Below are 13,115 nucleotides of genomic sequence, written 5' to 3'. Positions count from 1 at the left end.
GATCCTAAACCTCCTTTGCTTTGCACAGGGCGGAAACGAAGCTTTATTTTACTCTGGTCAAAGACCCAGTTTGGCACACCCAGGCTGGGAGCCTCAATGGTGGCCCTCTGGAGGCTTCGCTCTGGGCAATTCTGGGAATGTTCAGGGATGCAGGAGAAGGATATATTGTCTGATTATAGCCTTTCCAACTCGCGTTAACAAGGTCACAATTTAGCAGAGTAACATTCCCCTTTTTTAAACTCACAGCGGATGCATTTGCTCAGGCTCGCTAAAGCCTCTATAATAACTGTTCTGGTATTTTTCCCTTATTCCCTCATAAAAGATAAGAGACAACACAGTCTTCTATAAAAGTATAAAATGAGTTTACTCACATTCTGTTCACAATCGGATCCCAGAAGGCAGACTTATCTTAGAAAAGTAACATACACTTGGAAACTATCTCATAAGGAGACAGTCCCTTTGTCCTCTCTTGGCCAAGAGAGCATCTTTGGCTAAGCAGATGTTGCTTCTTCAATGCATGTAGTCAAAAAGAGAGAGGTGACTGTCCTGCCCTGTGCTTTTGTCGTTACCTGCACAGGTGAGGCCACGCCCACCTCTAGTCACATGCAGAGAAAGTCTGTCCCAGCCCAGAAGGAAACAAACATTCCTTCCATGGCTGGACAAACATTCCTCCCCATGTGTAAACATGTTCACTCTAGGAATGTTGTACTTGACTACTCTTGTGTTTCACATCCCACAGCAATCACCCAGGATATCTTCAGGAGAAGAAGAGTCTCAGGAGGAGTCACCACACAAATCCAGAGTCCCTGAGTGGCGCCTTGTACGCCTCCTTCTGGCAACTCCTGCAGCCAAGCTGGTGCCCATTGTATTGTTCTGCTTTCCTTTGGACCCTGCCTTCTCCAGGATGTCCTCATTTTCATTGGAGGAATGTTGGTGGGTATGGGCTTCTGTTTGAAGACAGTTGTTTGGAGAGATTCGGAGAGGAGCATGAGAGGCAGAGGAGACTGCAGAGAGAGGGAGATGGAGTAAAAACGATGCTCAAAATCTGATCAAAAACCACACAGTTCTAAGCTTAAAAAAATGTTTAAGTATAACTTTATGAAAAATACAGAAGTTTTTCTACTAGGGATAACAGACATAGGTATAGCAAGAGAAGATAAGAAAATATTCCTCTATGCCACAGGAGCGGCAAGGATCCTAATTGCTAAAAACTGAAAAAAAGAAACTGTGCCAACAAAAAAGGAATGGCAAGACAAACTGTTAGAGTATATTGAACTGCCTAGATTAACAGAGGCAATTAGAGATCACACTAGACAAGAGTTTCAAAAAGCACGGGGGAAATGTAGAGAATACTTCACAAAACAGTACCCTAAAATACATACCTGGACTTGTTTCAACTAATGTCTGCAGGAGACTTTGTGGATATTTAAGTTATAATTAGAAAAATCTTCATAATTATTCATAAAGGAAACAGCTTATAAGAAGTAAATAAGGAAGCCAGGTACAGGATAAAGGAAGTTTTTTATTTGGTTGTTTGTATTGTTGTATGTTATGCTTATTGTATTTCTGTACTGGGGGGGTGGGGGTTTATGTTATGTTGTAAATAAAATTTCCAATAAAAATTAAAATTAAAATTAAAAACCACACAGTTCTGTTGAATATGTTTCTGCACGGTGCAAAAGAACTTGGTGGGATGCGAAAGCTTGCCAGGGCATCCTTCAGCCATCAGAATCACACCCACTGCATGATCCCCCCTTTGATCTCTTCCTCTCCAAACTTGCTATGGCAACAGCCGGTGGTCCCCTGGGTGCCTCTGAATGGAAGAGTCCAGGCTGGCAAGTCTTCCCTGGGCAAGACACCCTGTGGTCACCGAGCCTCCTGCCAACGTGTTTGTTTTGGAGAGGGCCCTGTGGCCTCGGATGCCACTCAACACACTTGTGGTGCTGTGATGGTTGCCAGGCTGGACGTCCTCCAAGGGGCACTCAGAAGTTCTCTAATCGCTGGAACTGGCCAGAGGCCAAGGCGGTAAAAGAAGCCAACAGCCAGCATCAGTAGAGTGGTCAGAAAGTTAATGAGGAGCAGAGGGTCAAGAGTCAACTTGGAATCTGGGCTCTCTGGCTGCTGTTTTCCCCTAACCCTGGGACTAGGGAAGGGGGTGTCTCCGCCGATTCCATTTCCTCTTGGTTTCTCACTTTTTCCAGGCTTGAGTTCAGTTCTCCCCGTTTCTGCAAAAAAAATTTACATACAAAGAAATCCTCGTGACGATTTGCCAGATGTACACATTTTTGCAAGAGTTTCCCCAATATAATGCATTTTATACGTTGGTGTCGCTAATATGTGCATTTTTATGCACGCTTTCTCCTAATACAGAGAGATTTTTGTGTGTGCTTTATTTGGTGTGGGAGAACAGCTTCAACAAATTCAGAAACGGGCAGGTTTAACGGACAGCTGTGTTTCAGTTCACGCGTGGTTTGGAAACTGAATTGGGTAGCTTTGTGTAAAAATCAAATCAAACCAAATTTCTCCCTCATTCCTCCTTATCGCAGGGTCTTAGAATCTTCACTTTGCACTTCCCCAGAAGCACTGCTTTATTGTTATTCCATGTCCTTCAGAATGATGCCTTAGTACCCAAAAGTAGATTCTGGGTCTATTATTACCACTCTCTGGCTAGTGGTTTCCCCCAGCCCTGAGAGAGAGAGGCTTGTTGCTTAGCAGGCAAAGATTTGCACTCTGCACATGCTCAAAAGCACTGCTGTTCTATTATTATTCTGTGTGTTTCAGAGGTACATTCTCGTACCCAGAAATAGATTCCAGGTCTTCACGTGTCTAAAATGGCCAGGACAGAACACGCAACTGTCAGGTGGCGCACGTTTGCTGTGGACAAGGGATCGTGACAGGTTGCCGGGTATTGAAGATGAAGGGGGGCACTCCCTACACCCCAGTAAGACCCCTGTGCCATCTAAAGCAGCAGCAAAGCCCATCTATTATGCTTCAGAGTTTTATAATAAGAGAAGTCCAAACATCGAATACCTATTGACTTGCGCCTATCCCCAAATTTGAATTTCCTCCTGTCCTGCAGCTATCTAGGACAAACCACGAAACCCTTAGGAAATTTCCCAAGATCCAGAAAGTTAGTTTCAGGAGGGAAGTCCATCTGAAGCACTAAGAGGCTGTAGATGACTTTGCTAAAGGCTGGGAATCCTGGACAGGATCCAAGAGCAAGGAATTGACCTATTGTGCTTGAGGCTGAATAATCCCTGTGGGAAATCGCATCTGGTTCCTATTACGGAGGGTGAATAACTCAGATCAACTTTTGAGCAGCAGCTGCATTGAACATGGCTTCCTCTCCAGACCCAATTTTAAAGGGTTTAACCTCTAAAAGGAAGCTAGGGAGCCTGCTGGCCACCAGATATGGCTGACCTCAAGATCCCATGGTCCTTGACTATTTAGCAGAACTGGCTAGGACTGATGGGAGTTGTAGTTCCACAACATCTGGACGACACCAGGTTGGCAATGCCTGCCCCATGTGACAGGGTGCTTTATAATTGTGCAAACCTAAATTCCCAGTATGTCCTGAGTCATCTTAATTCTGCACAACTTACTGAAGATCATGTTTTGCAGCTGAGAACAAGCTTCCCAGATGTTGTGGCTTAATATTTGGGGCAAGAGGGGGAGCTGCAACAGAGGACGGAGGCCGACAAGGCTGTATATTGTCTCCCTGCTTATTTAACTTAAATGCAGAATTCATCATGCAAAAGGCTGGGCTGGATGAATCCCAAGCCATAATTAAGATTGCTGGAAGAAATATCAACAACCTCAGATATGCAGATGACACAACCTTGATGGCAAAAATGTGGAGGAATTAAAGAACCTTTTAATGAAGGTGAAAGAGGAGAGCGCAAAATATGGTTTGAAGTTCAATGTCAAAAAAACGAAGATCATGGCCACTGGGCCCATCACTTCCTGGCAAATAGAAGGGGAAGAAATGGAGGCAGTGAGAGATTTGACTTTCTTGGGCTCCGTGATCACTGCAGATGGTGACAGCAGTCACGAAATTAAAAGACGCCTGCTTCTTGGGAGAAAAGCAATGACAAACTTAGACAGCATCTTAAAAAGCAGAGACATCACCTTGCCAACAAAGGTTCATATAGTCAAAGCTATGGTTTTCCCAGTAGTGACCCCTCTTCGTGACACCATGGACCAGAGCACGCCAGGCCCTCCTGTCTTCCACTGCCTCCCGCAGTTTGGTCAATCTCATGCTGGTAGCTTCGAGGACACTGTCCAACCATCTCGTCCTCTGTCGTCCCCTTCTCCTTGTGCCCTCCATCTTTCCCAACATCAGGGTCTTTTCCAGGGAGTCTTCTCTTCTCATGAGGTGGCCAAAGTATTGGAGCCTCAGCTTCAGGATCTGTCCTTCCAGTGAGCACTCAGGGCTGATTTCCTTCAGACTGGATTGGTTTGATCTTCTTGCAGTCCATGGGACTCTCAAGAGTCTCCTCCAGCACCAGAATTCAAAAGCATCCATTCTTCGGCGATCAGCCTTCTTTATGGTCCAGCTCTCACATACTGTGTCCAATTTAAGAAGGATCTTGATAAGCTGGAACATGTGCAGAGGAGGGCGACCAAGATGATCAAGGGTCTGGAAATTAAGCCTTATGAGGAGTGATTGAAGGAGCTGGGTATGTTTAGCCTGGAGAGGAGATATGATAGCCATCTTCAAATATCTCAAAGGTTGTCGCATGGAAGGAGGAACAAGCTTGTTTTCTCCTGCTCTGGAGGGTAGGACTCGAACCCATGGCTTCAAGTTACACGAAATGGGATTCCAGCTGAACATGAGGAAGAACCTTCTGATGGTAATAGGTTTTTGACAGGGGAACGGATGCCCTCAGGAGGTTGTAGACTCTCCTTCCTTGGAAGTTTTAAAGCAGAGACCATCTGTCATAGATGCTTCTATTATTCTAAGACAAAGGGATTTTGAGATGTGCAAATAAAAAGACAGTGGTCCAGGTCTAATCTCCTTTGGTTGTGGACTAGGAAGGAAGCAAAAGTGCATACGATTTACTGGGTGAGCTGATAGAATCTAGAGTAGGAACGCCGTGCCTCTCAAGCTAAAGCAGAATGACTAAACACTTTGGCAAATTCAGCAGTGAAATTGGCCACAAGGAGGAAGAGATGACCCATAAATTCTCAGAAGATCAAATCAGAGCTTCATAAAAACTGACAGCTTCAAACTGGCTGAACTTTGCGGAGTTTGGGATCGATCCTTGTCATCGTCCCTTTATTTTGTTCTGCGTGTTGTTGTGGTTGTTTCTTCTGGCTTCAGTCTGGCATTCTCAAGATGACTCAGTTTGGCACTTCAGCCAAGAGCTGAGCTTGTCAAATCTAAACAAAGCACTTTCCAAGAAACAGTTTGCAGCTCTCCTGCAAACTAATGGTCTTTCAGACAGCTGTTCATTTGCCACTTAGGCAAACCCTCATAGAATGATAGAGTTGGAAGGGACCCCGAGGGTCATCTAGTTCAACTCCCTGCAAAGGCAACACAACCAAAGCATCCATGACAGATGGCCATCCAACCTCTGCTTACAAACCTCCAAGGAAGGAGAGTCCACCACCTCTTGTGGGAGTCTGCTCCACTGGCAAACAGCTCTTACTGTCCTAAAGTCCTTCCTGATGTTTAGTTTGAATCTCCTCTCTTGTAACCTGAAGCCATGGGTTCAAGTCCTACTCTCCAGAGCAGGAGAAAACAAGCTTGCTGCATCCAGCATGTGACAGCCCTTTAGATATTTGAAGATCTCTCAGTCTCCTCTTCTCCAGGCTTTTGTTGTTGTTGTTTAGTCATTTAGTCGTGTCCGACTCTTCATGACCCCATGGACCAGAGCACACCAGGCACTCCTGTCTTCCACTGCCTCCCGCAGCTTGGTCAAACTCATGTTGGTAGCTTCAAGAACACCGTCCAACCTTCTCGCCCTCTGTCGTCCCCTTCTCCTTTTGCTTGTATTGGAGCCTCAGCTTCAGGATCTGTCCTTCCAGTGAGCACTCAGGGCTGATTTCCTTCAGAATGGATAGGTTTGATCTTCTTGCAGTCCATGGGACTCTCAAGAGTCTCCTCCAGCACCAGAATTCAAAAGCATCAATTCTTCAGTGATTAGCCTTCTTTATGGTCCAGCTCTCACTTCCATACATCACTACTGTGGCACCTCAGGTTACAGACGCTTCAGGTTACAGACACTTCAGATTACAGACTCCGCTAACCCAGAAATAGTACCTTGGCTTAAGAACTTTGCTTTAGGATGAGAACAGAAATCGTGCTCCAGTGGCGCAGCAGCAACGGGAGGCCCCATTAGCTAAAGTGGTGCTTCAGGTTAAGAACAGTTTCAGGTTAAGAACGGACCTCGAGAATTAAGTTCTTAACCCGAGGTACCACTGTACTGGGAAAACCATAGCTTCTCCAGGCTAAACATACCCAACTCCTTGAACCATTTCTCAGAAGGCTTGGTTCCCAGACCTTTGATCATCTTGGCCACCTTCCTTTGTACCCCTTTCACCTTATCAAACTCTGCTGAACCTGAGCAGCTAGATTTGATCATGGGTCAAATAAAGAGGATGGGGAGGTTGGGGTGGCAGTGTCAAATATAGACAAGGAGGAGGAGGAGGACCTTGCTGAAGCAACCAGGATGTTTGGTCTAAGCTTATGGAGAACAATCTGTAGCCTGAAACCACACCTTCTCCTCCCTCCAAGGTCCATTGTTCTCCTGCCTACCTGGGGAACAAAACTACAAGTGGCAGCAATGCTCAGTTGACCTCCTGACCACCAAGTCGCTGCCGCTTACCAGGAACGAGAGGCGCAAGTTGGCAAGGAGATCAGTGCGGTGCTGAAGCAATGGATTAGCTGCAGGGACGCATTTGCACCATGCTGACCTCCTGGTAAGCCATTGTCCCTCCTGGTAAGCAGCAGAGATTCAGCTGTTGGGTCAAAAGATTCCTGCATCGCAGGGGTTTGGACTAGACGGCCTTCATGGTCCCTTCCAACTCTACAATTCTATGATTCTAGGAGGTCAGGAGAATGTTAATGCTACGCTAGGATGCCCATTGCTGTTACAGACATCCCTGTGGTTGGGGCATCAACATTCCTTGGTGGTGGGTCTCCCCACAGATCATTACAGCTTGGCCGATCCTGGTTTGTGTGTTGCCTGGAGTACTGTGAAAGCAGAGCATGCAAATGGTAGGTTTCATAACTGAAAGGTAAAACAAAACATCTTTGAGTCTTGCAGCGCTTTAAAAACTTTGTTTGTTGCGGCAAAAGTTTTCGTGGATTACAGTCGGCTTTCTCAAATGATTGAGTTACGGGAATATTTATAAACGGGGGGGCAGTGATTCTGAACAGTGTGAAGGAAATGAAATGCAGAGAGAACATAATGATAATTATTAACAGTGGGCATTCCCAAAGATTGGGCGATAATTCTTCCTGAACGATGAAAAGAAAACAAAAAATCTTTGTTTTTGTTCAGATTCAGATTCAGTTCACAGTTGATGGCATTGTACCACTTGAGGAATTGCAATTCAGCGGTTACAATTTGCCTTCTTCCTTTGCAGTTCCTTTGTTTGAAGTTGACTGTTTAAAATCTGTTAGAGAGTCTCCTGCATTCATCTGGAAGCTTGGAGATTTGGTCTAACTTAATAGGATTTATTTGTGGGGAAACAAAAGGAAAAAAACCACACAGTTTCCTTTCATCTCTGGGGACTGGACCTTTTAGCAATGGGGAAAAAACTTATCCTGGATTTCCTCCTGTTCATTGGATGGTCCTGCGTCCTATGAAAATTAGAGCAGAAAAGTTCAGCTAAGGGGAAGGGTAGAACATCTGCTTTGCATACAGAAGGTCCTAGGTTCATCCCCAGCATCTCCTGGTGGGGCTGGGGAAAACTGGAAAAGAGGAGACTAAGTGACAAAACGAATTTCAACAGGTTCCACACTTAGGCAGGAAGAATCAGATGCACAAAAATAACATGGGGATACCTGGCTGGCCAGTAGTACATGTGAAAAGGATCCAGGGGTCTTAGTCGGACCACAGGCTTAACATGAGTCCACAGTGTGATACATCAACAAAAAAAGCTAATGTTATTCTAGGTTGCATCAACAGAAGTTTAGTGTCCAGATCAAGGGAAGGAATAGTCCCACTTTATTCTGCCTTGGTCAAACCATACCTGGAGTCCTGTGTCCAGTTCTGGGCGCCACAATTTAAGAAGGATATTGACAAGCTGGAAGGTGTGTAAAGGAGGGCAACCAAGATGATCAAGGAAACCAAGCCTTATGAGGAACGGTTGAAGGAGCTGGGAATGTTTAGTCTGGAAAAGAGACTGAGTGGAGATATGAGAGGCGTCTTCAAATATCTGAAGGGCTGTCATATGGAAGATGGAGCAAGCTTGTTTTCTCCTGCTCTAGAGGGTAGGACTCGAACCCATGGCTTCAAGTTACAAGAGAGGAGATTCTAACTAAACATCAGGAAGAACTTTTTTACAGTAAGAGCTGTTCAGCAGGGGAATGGTCTCTCTCGGAAGGTTGTGGGCTCTCCTTCCTTGGAGGTTTTTAAGCAGAGGTTGGATGGTCATCTGTCAGGGATGCTTTAGTTGAGATTCCTGTTTTGCAGGGGGTTGGAATGGATGACCCTCGGGGTCCCTTTCAACTGTTGTAAATAAAAATATGCCCTTTTCCCTTATGGGGTATCCAAGAGCCCATATAGAGTCCTTACATAGGTTCCCTATTGGTAGGAGAAAATAACAGAGGCCAACCAGAGAATATTGAGAAGCAAAGCAGCTAGTAAGCTTGATCTTTATTGATCTGTTGCAACAGGGTACTCCCCTCACACGCAGGAGAGGAAGAGGACCCAGAACAATGGCCTGCAAGGCCTTATAAAGACTTTTGAAATTCCCATTCTCCAGATCAGGACCACCCCCAGAAACATTATGCATACATCACAGAAGGGGTGCAACCCAAGACCACCCCTCAGATACATCCCCCTACATCACAGAAATTTAAATATTGTTTTTCTCCTGTTGTTGTTTATCTCCTGTCTAGCAGGTCACCCGATTGGATTTCCTGGGGAGCCTGGCCATTCTTTTGTAGTGGTAAAATACTTATTTCCTGGGCCAGGTCACAGGCTCACACCTTATTCAAACAGACATATCCTTGAGACAGGATTTGTGAGGAAAGAGACAATGGGGAGGCTTTTCCAGGATTTGGTCAGTTTAGGAATCAAAATGGTTCCAGATTGGTCTTCCTGTGTTGATCTATGTACGTGTGGTTATGAACGTTGCCATATATCTAAAACCATAAAATTCCTATCACATTATTCCCCCCTTTGGGGCTAGAATTTTTCTTAAAAATTTTTGCCCCACAAATAATAACATCATATGTTGTAAATGGATGTCTTTGTATAAATATATCATATAAAAATAACACATGTGTTTTGCTACTAAATTACTTGTGGCATTCTAACACTTTGGGACAGACCATTTACTCAATAGTGTTCTATGCTTTACACCTAGCAGGAAGGTCCACTAATGACTGAAAAATGCAGTTGGTGTTTTGTCCTTCGCCATTTTTGTGTGTTCTCAGGTGTCAAGCTAGCTCTTCTGTGGTCTCACACCGGCATAGTGCTACAGCAACACATCCTGTCTGTTGAATCCCCTCAGGGCTTTCAATTAACCATGTCGCCTGGCATTCACCATAGCTGGCACAGGTTTGGGCATCTCGTGAGGGAGATGCCTTGGCCTTGGCCTTTCTATGAGATTTTATTATAGGCTGTGGTCTTGCACTCATGGGAAGTTGCTCACTTGCACTTAAAGGACCAAAAAGCTAATTGCAGCCTGGATACACTTGCCCAATTCAAACTGAGTCCAATTTGAATTTATCTTGCCCCATGGTTCAACTTTTCAAACCAATCTGTTAAAAGAAAACCATTCTTAAAAGGGCACTTTGTCCAAATAAGTCAATTTAACTCTATAAGGGATCATTCCTGCTAAACCAAAGCATTTGCACCTTCATGTACCTGGTGTTTTATGGATCCAGAAGCTTGTCCTTGGCAAAACGAGGTTTAACACATTTTAAAATGGATAGGGAAAGTTGGCAGAGTGCCAGGTGGAACAATGAAATGTGGTTATAAATTGAGCTAAACATTGGACTACACAATAGTGTGAGCTATTAGAAAGTATAAAATGCATGAGAATTCTCCATTGGTGTGTAAGCAATAAGACATTAAACATAAAAACAATTACACACAAAAATTGCCCCCTTTGTGGAAATCACACTGTCAGACACATTTCAACATTCTTACATAATAACACATAATACAAAACAAACTAATTAAATATCAGTTGCATATCTTGACACAATTGTGATCTTTTACGTATGTATCTTTTGAATCCTGGAGCACAGAGGCTTGAGTTTCAAAAGTGAGAAAATGTCCTTGCAATTCAAGTCCTCCCCCCTTTGTCAGCCCCACTCCCCCATCAGTCTATATCCTTTGAAAGAGATAGCTGTGGGCACTTTGAAAACTCTGGTGTTGCAGGTCTTGTGATGGCGAAGAACTGAGTTGAGGGGTTGTTGCTGCTTTTCATCATTGCACATCTGTAGAAGTGATATCCTGTAAGGGGCAGGGTTTTTGGGGCGACTTAAAAACACAGTTAGACAAGGAAGGGGCAAAAGGCAAAAAGGATGTCCTCCAGTTTCTATGGGAAGCTGCAAATAATAACAATCTTAGTGGATTAAACATTTTATTCATTATCACATTTCCATATAATTACTGTTATTATCTGCTAAGTTTGTTTGCTTTCCTTCACTTAATAAAAACTTACTCCACATGTAGAGAAAGAGAACTGTAAAAAATACAAGAAAGGTTAAAAATTAAAAGAAAGCAAAAAATTAGATTACCAGTTAGATGAAAACGGACTTGACACAAAGACATCAGATTAAGAAAAGAACCATTATTAAATAGTACAAAGATATTATCAAAACCACACAGATTACTACTGGACTAAAAAAAAAATGGGAAAACAATGGGGGGGAAACTTAAAATTCACCATGTGCTATCTGATAAAAGAACTTCATGAAACTGACTTTCAACATGTGATGAACATGTCCCCAAGGTAAAACACACACACACAAAATGAGCTATGAGGAACCAAAAATAAATAAATGCTAAGACACACAATTAATAAGCAACCTGAAGTAACCTGAAGTAATCTGTTTTGGCATTCTAACATCCCAAATGAAAATAAAAGAGTGTTTCTTGATGTGACAACATCGGCTGTAATGTTAATAGCGGAATACTGGGAAATGAGTTAATACCAAGAAAAATGAATGGCAATTTAAAGTTGTGCAAGTACCTTGCACTAGCCAAAATGACAGAATTAAGAAATGCTCAGGCAAAAAGGTAAACAAATACCATTCCACAAACAATGTTTGGTTGTGCTTCGATTAATTTCATATATATAATGGAAGAACTGATAAAACGAACTTGATAAAGAAAAACAGATTATTTGTAACCTAAAAAAAATGTCAAAGCCACAAAGAGATAGAGGGAAGTCACTACTATAGCAGGGATTCAGACTTCTTTTGCTGAACAGAAAGAAAGTGACTGTTTGGCTTTAAGGGAAGAAAGACAAAAAGAAAAACAAATGCAATTACTTTTTATAGAGTATTTAAATCACTGTTTGCATCCCCTCATTATCATTTGTGCTGTGGGAGAAAAGAAAGGACACTCTGTTAAAAGGGAAAATTATTTCATGTGAGAGGTCTGTCAGGAAATGCTGTTCCTAAAATGCATAGGCATATACACACACACACCAAAAAAAAACTTATAAAATTTAAATCCCATGGGGGGGGGCATGGGGGGAGGAGAAACTACTCAAGAGAGGAACTCACAGTGGGAGTGCTTTGATATTTACCTGTGAAAAGAATTTGGCATGTCCAGTACTTAACTCTTTTGTCTTAAGTAGCCCCTGGAGCAAAACACATTAAGGGCGATTTCCCTCAATGGTTCCAAGTTTTACATAAGGAAATTTGTATAGGTTTCACGCTCTCCAAACCTTCTCTCTCCCCCCCCCCTCCTTTCTCTCGCTCTCTCTTTTTTGTAAGCTGATCTAGCCTCTGTGCATGTGCAGAGTTCATGTCTCAGCAAACCTTTTATACCATTGAAAATGTTGCATCTTTTGGCTCAATTAGAATAAGGAAGGGAAAGGTAAGGAGTAGATTTTAAAAATAGGGTTAGATTTTAAAACAAAAAAGAGAAACTCAGCAATTTAAGTATTCACTAAAGCTAGCAATTTCAGCCCAAGCAAAAGGAGTGCTTCCTTTATGTACAGGAAAGGGCTATCATTATTGGTCATTTTATCTGGTCATTCGCGGAACAATCAACCGCTCTCTTATTTATGAGTAAAAATGGCCAGAATCAGAATTCATAGGATTTTTTTAACATTCTCAGTCATTTCAGCCTTACCATTTGCAGACAATATTTTCCTGCCCTTTATTTACAGGATTGGTCAAGGCTAATTCTACTTGATTATTCATTTGTATGTGCTTAAACTTTGAGTAGACCTTTAAGTCTGATTTTTGTAAATAATAGACAAAACGATAAACACTGTAATCACTTAAATGCCTGATATCACCAGTTCTGCTTCAAACATCATGGCTTCACCTCACACCTTTTAAAAAACAAAGAGCAAATCTGGGCTGAATTTCAACACATCAGCTACAAATTGGGAAAGTTGAAAGGGACCTGGGGTCATCTAGTCCAACCCTAAAATACAGGGTTCATAGCAAGATTTGTACTACCAGAAACACACACATACTTATGTACACAGACACAACTGGGGAAGAGATCACAAGCCATGCGCCTATCACAAGCCATGCGCCTATCATGTACTAAGGAAGAGGAAAATAAAAGTACCCAACTTTATACAGAACCCTTTTAGCAGATCTTGAAGCTAGTTTGAGTGAGAGTTTACTTCCTTAGACTAGAGAGTGCAAGTTCCTATAGAAATGATCTTTAAAGGAAGATTGAAGTGAACATTTTTCCTAAGATAGGGAGCGAATCTTTTATAAAGCATAGTTAATTCAA

The sequence above is a fragment of the Podarcis pityusensis genome (genome assembly GCF_964106645.2).
Source record: "Podarcis pityusensis genome assembly, chromosome: 9".
NCBI lineage: Eukaryota > Metazoa > Chordata > Lepidosauria > Squamata > Lacertidae > Podarcis > Podarcis pityusensis.
Note: the sequence above shows the minus strand (reverse complement) of the source record.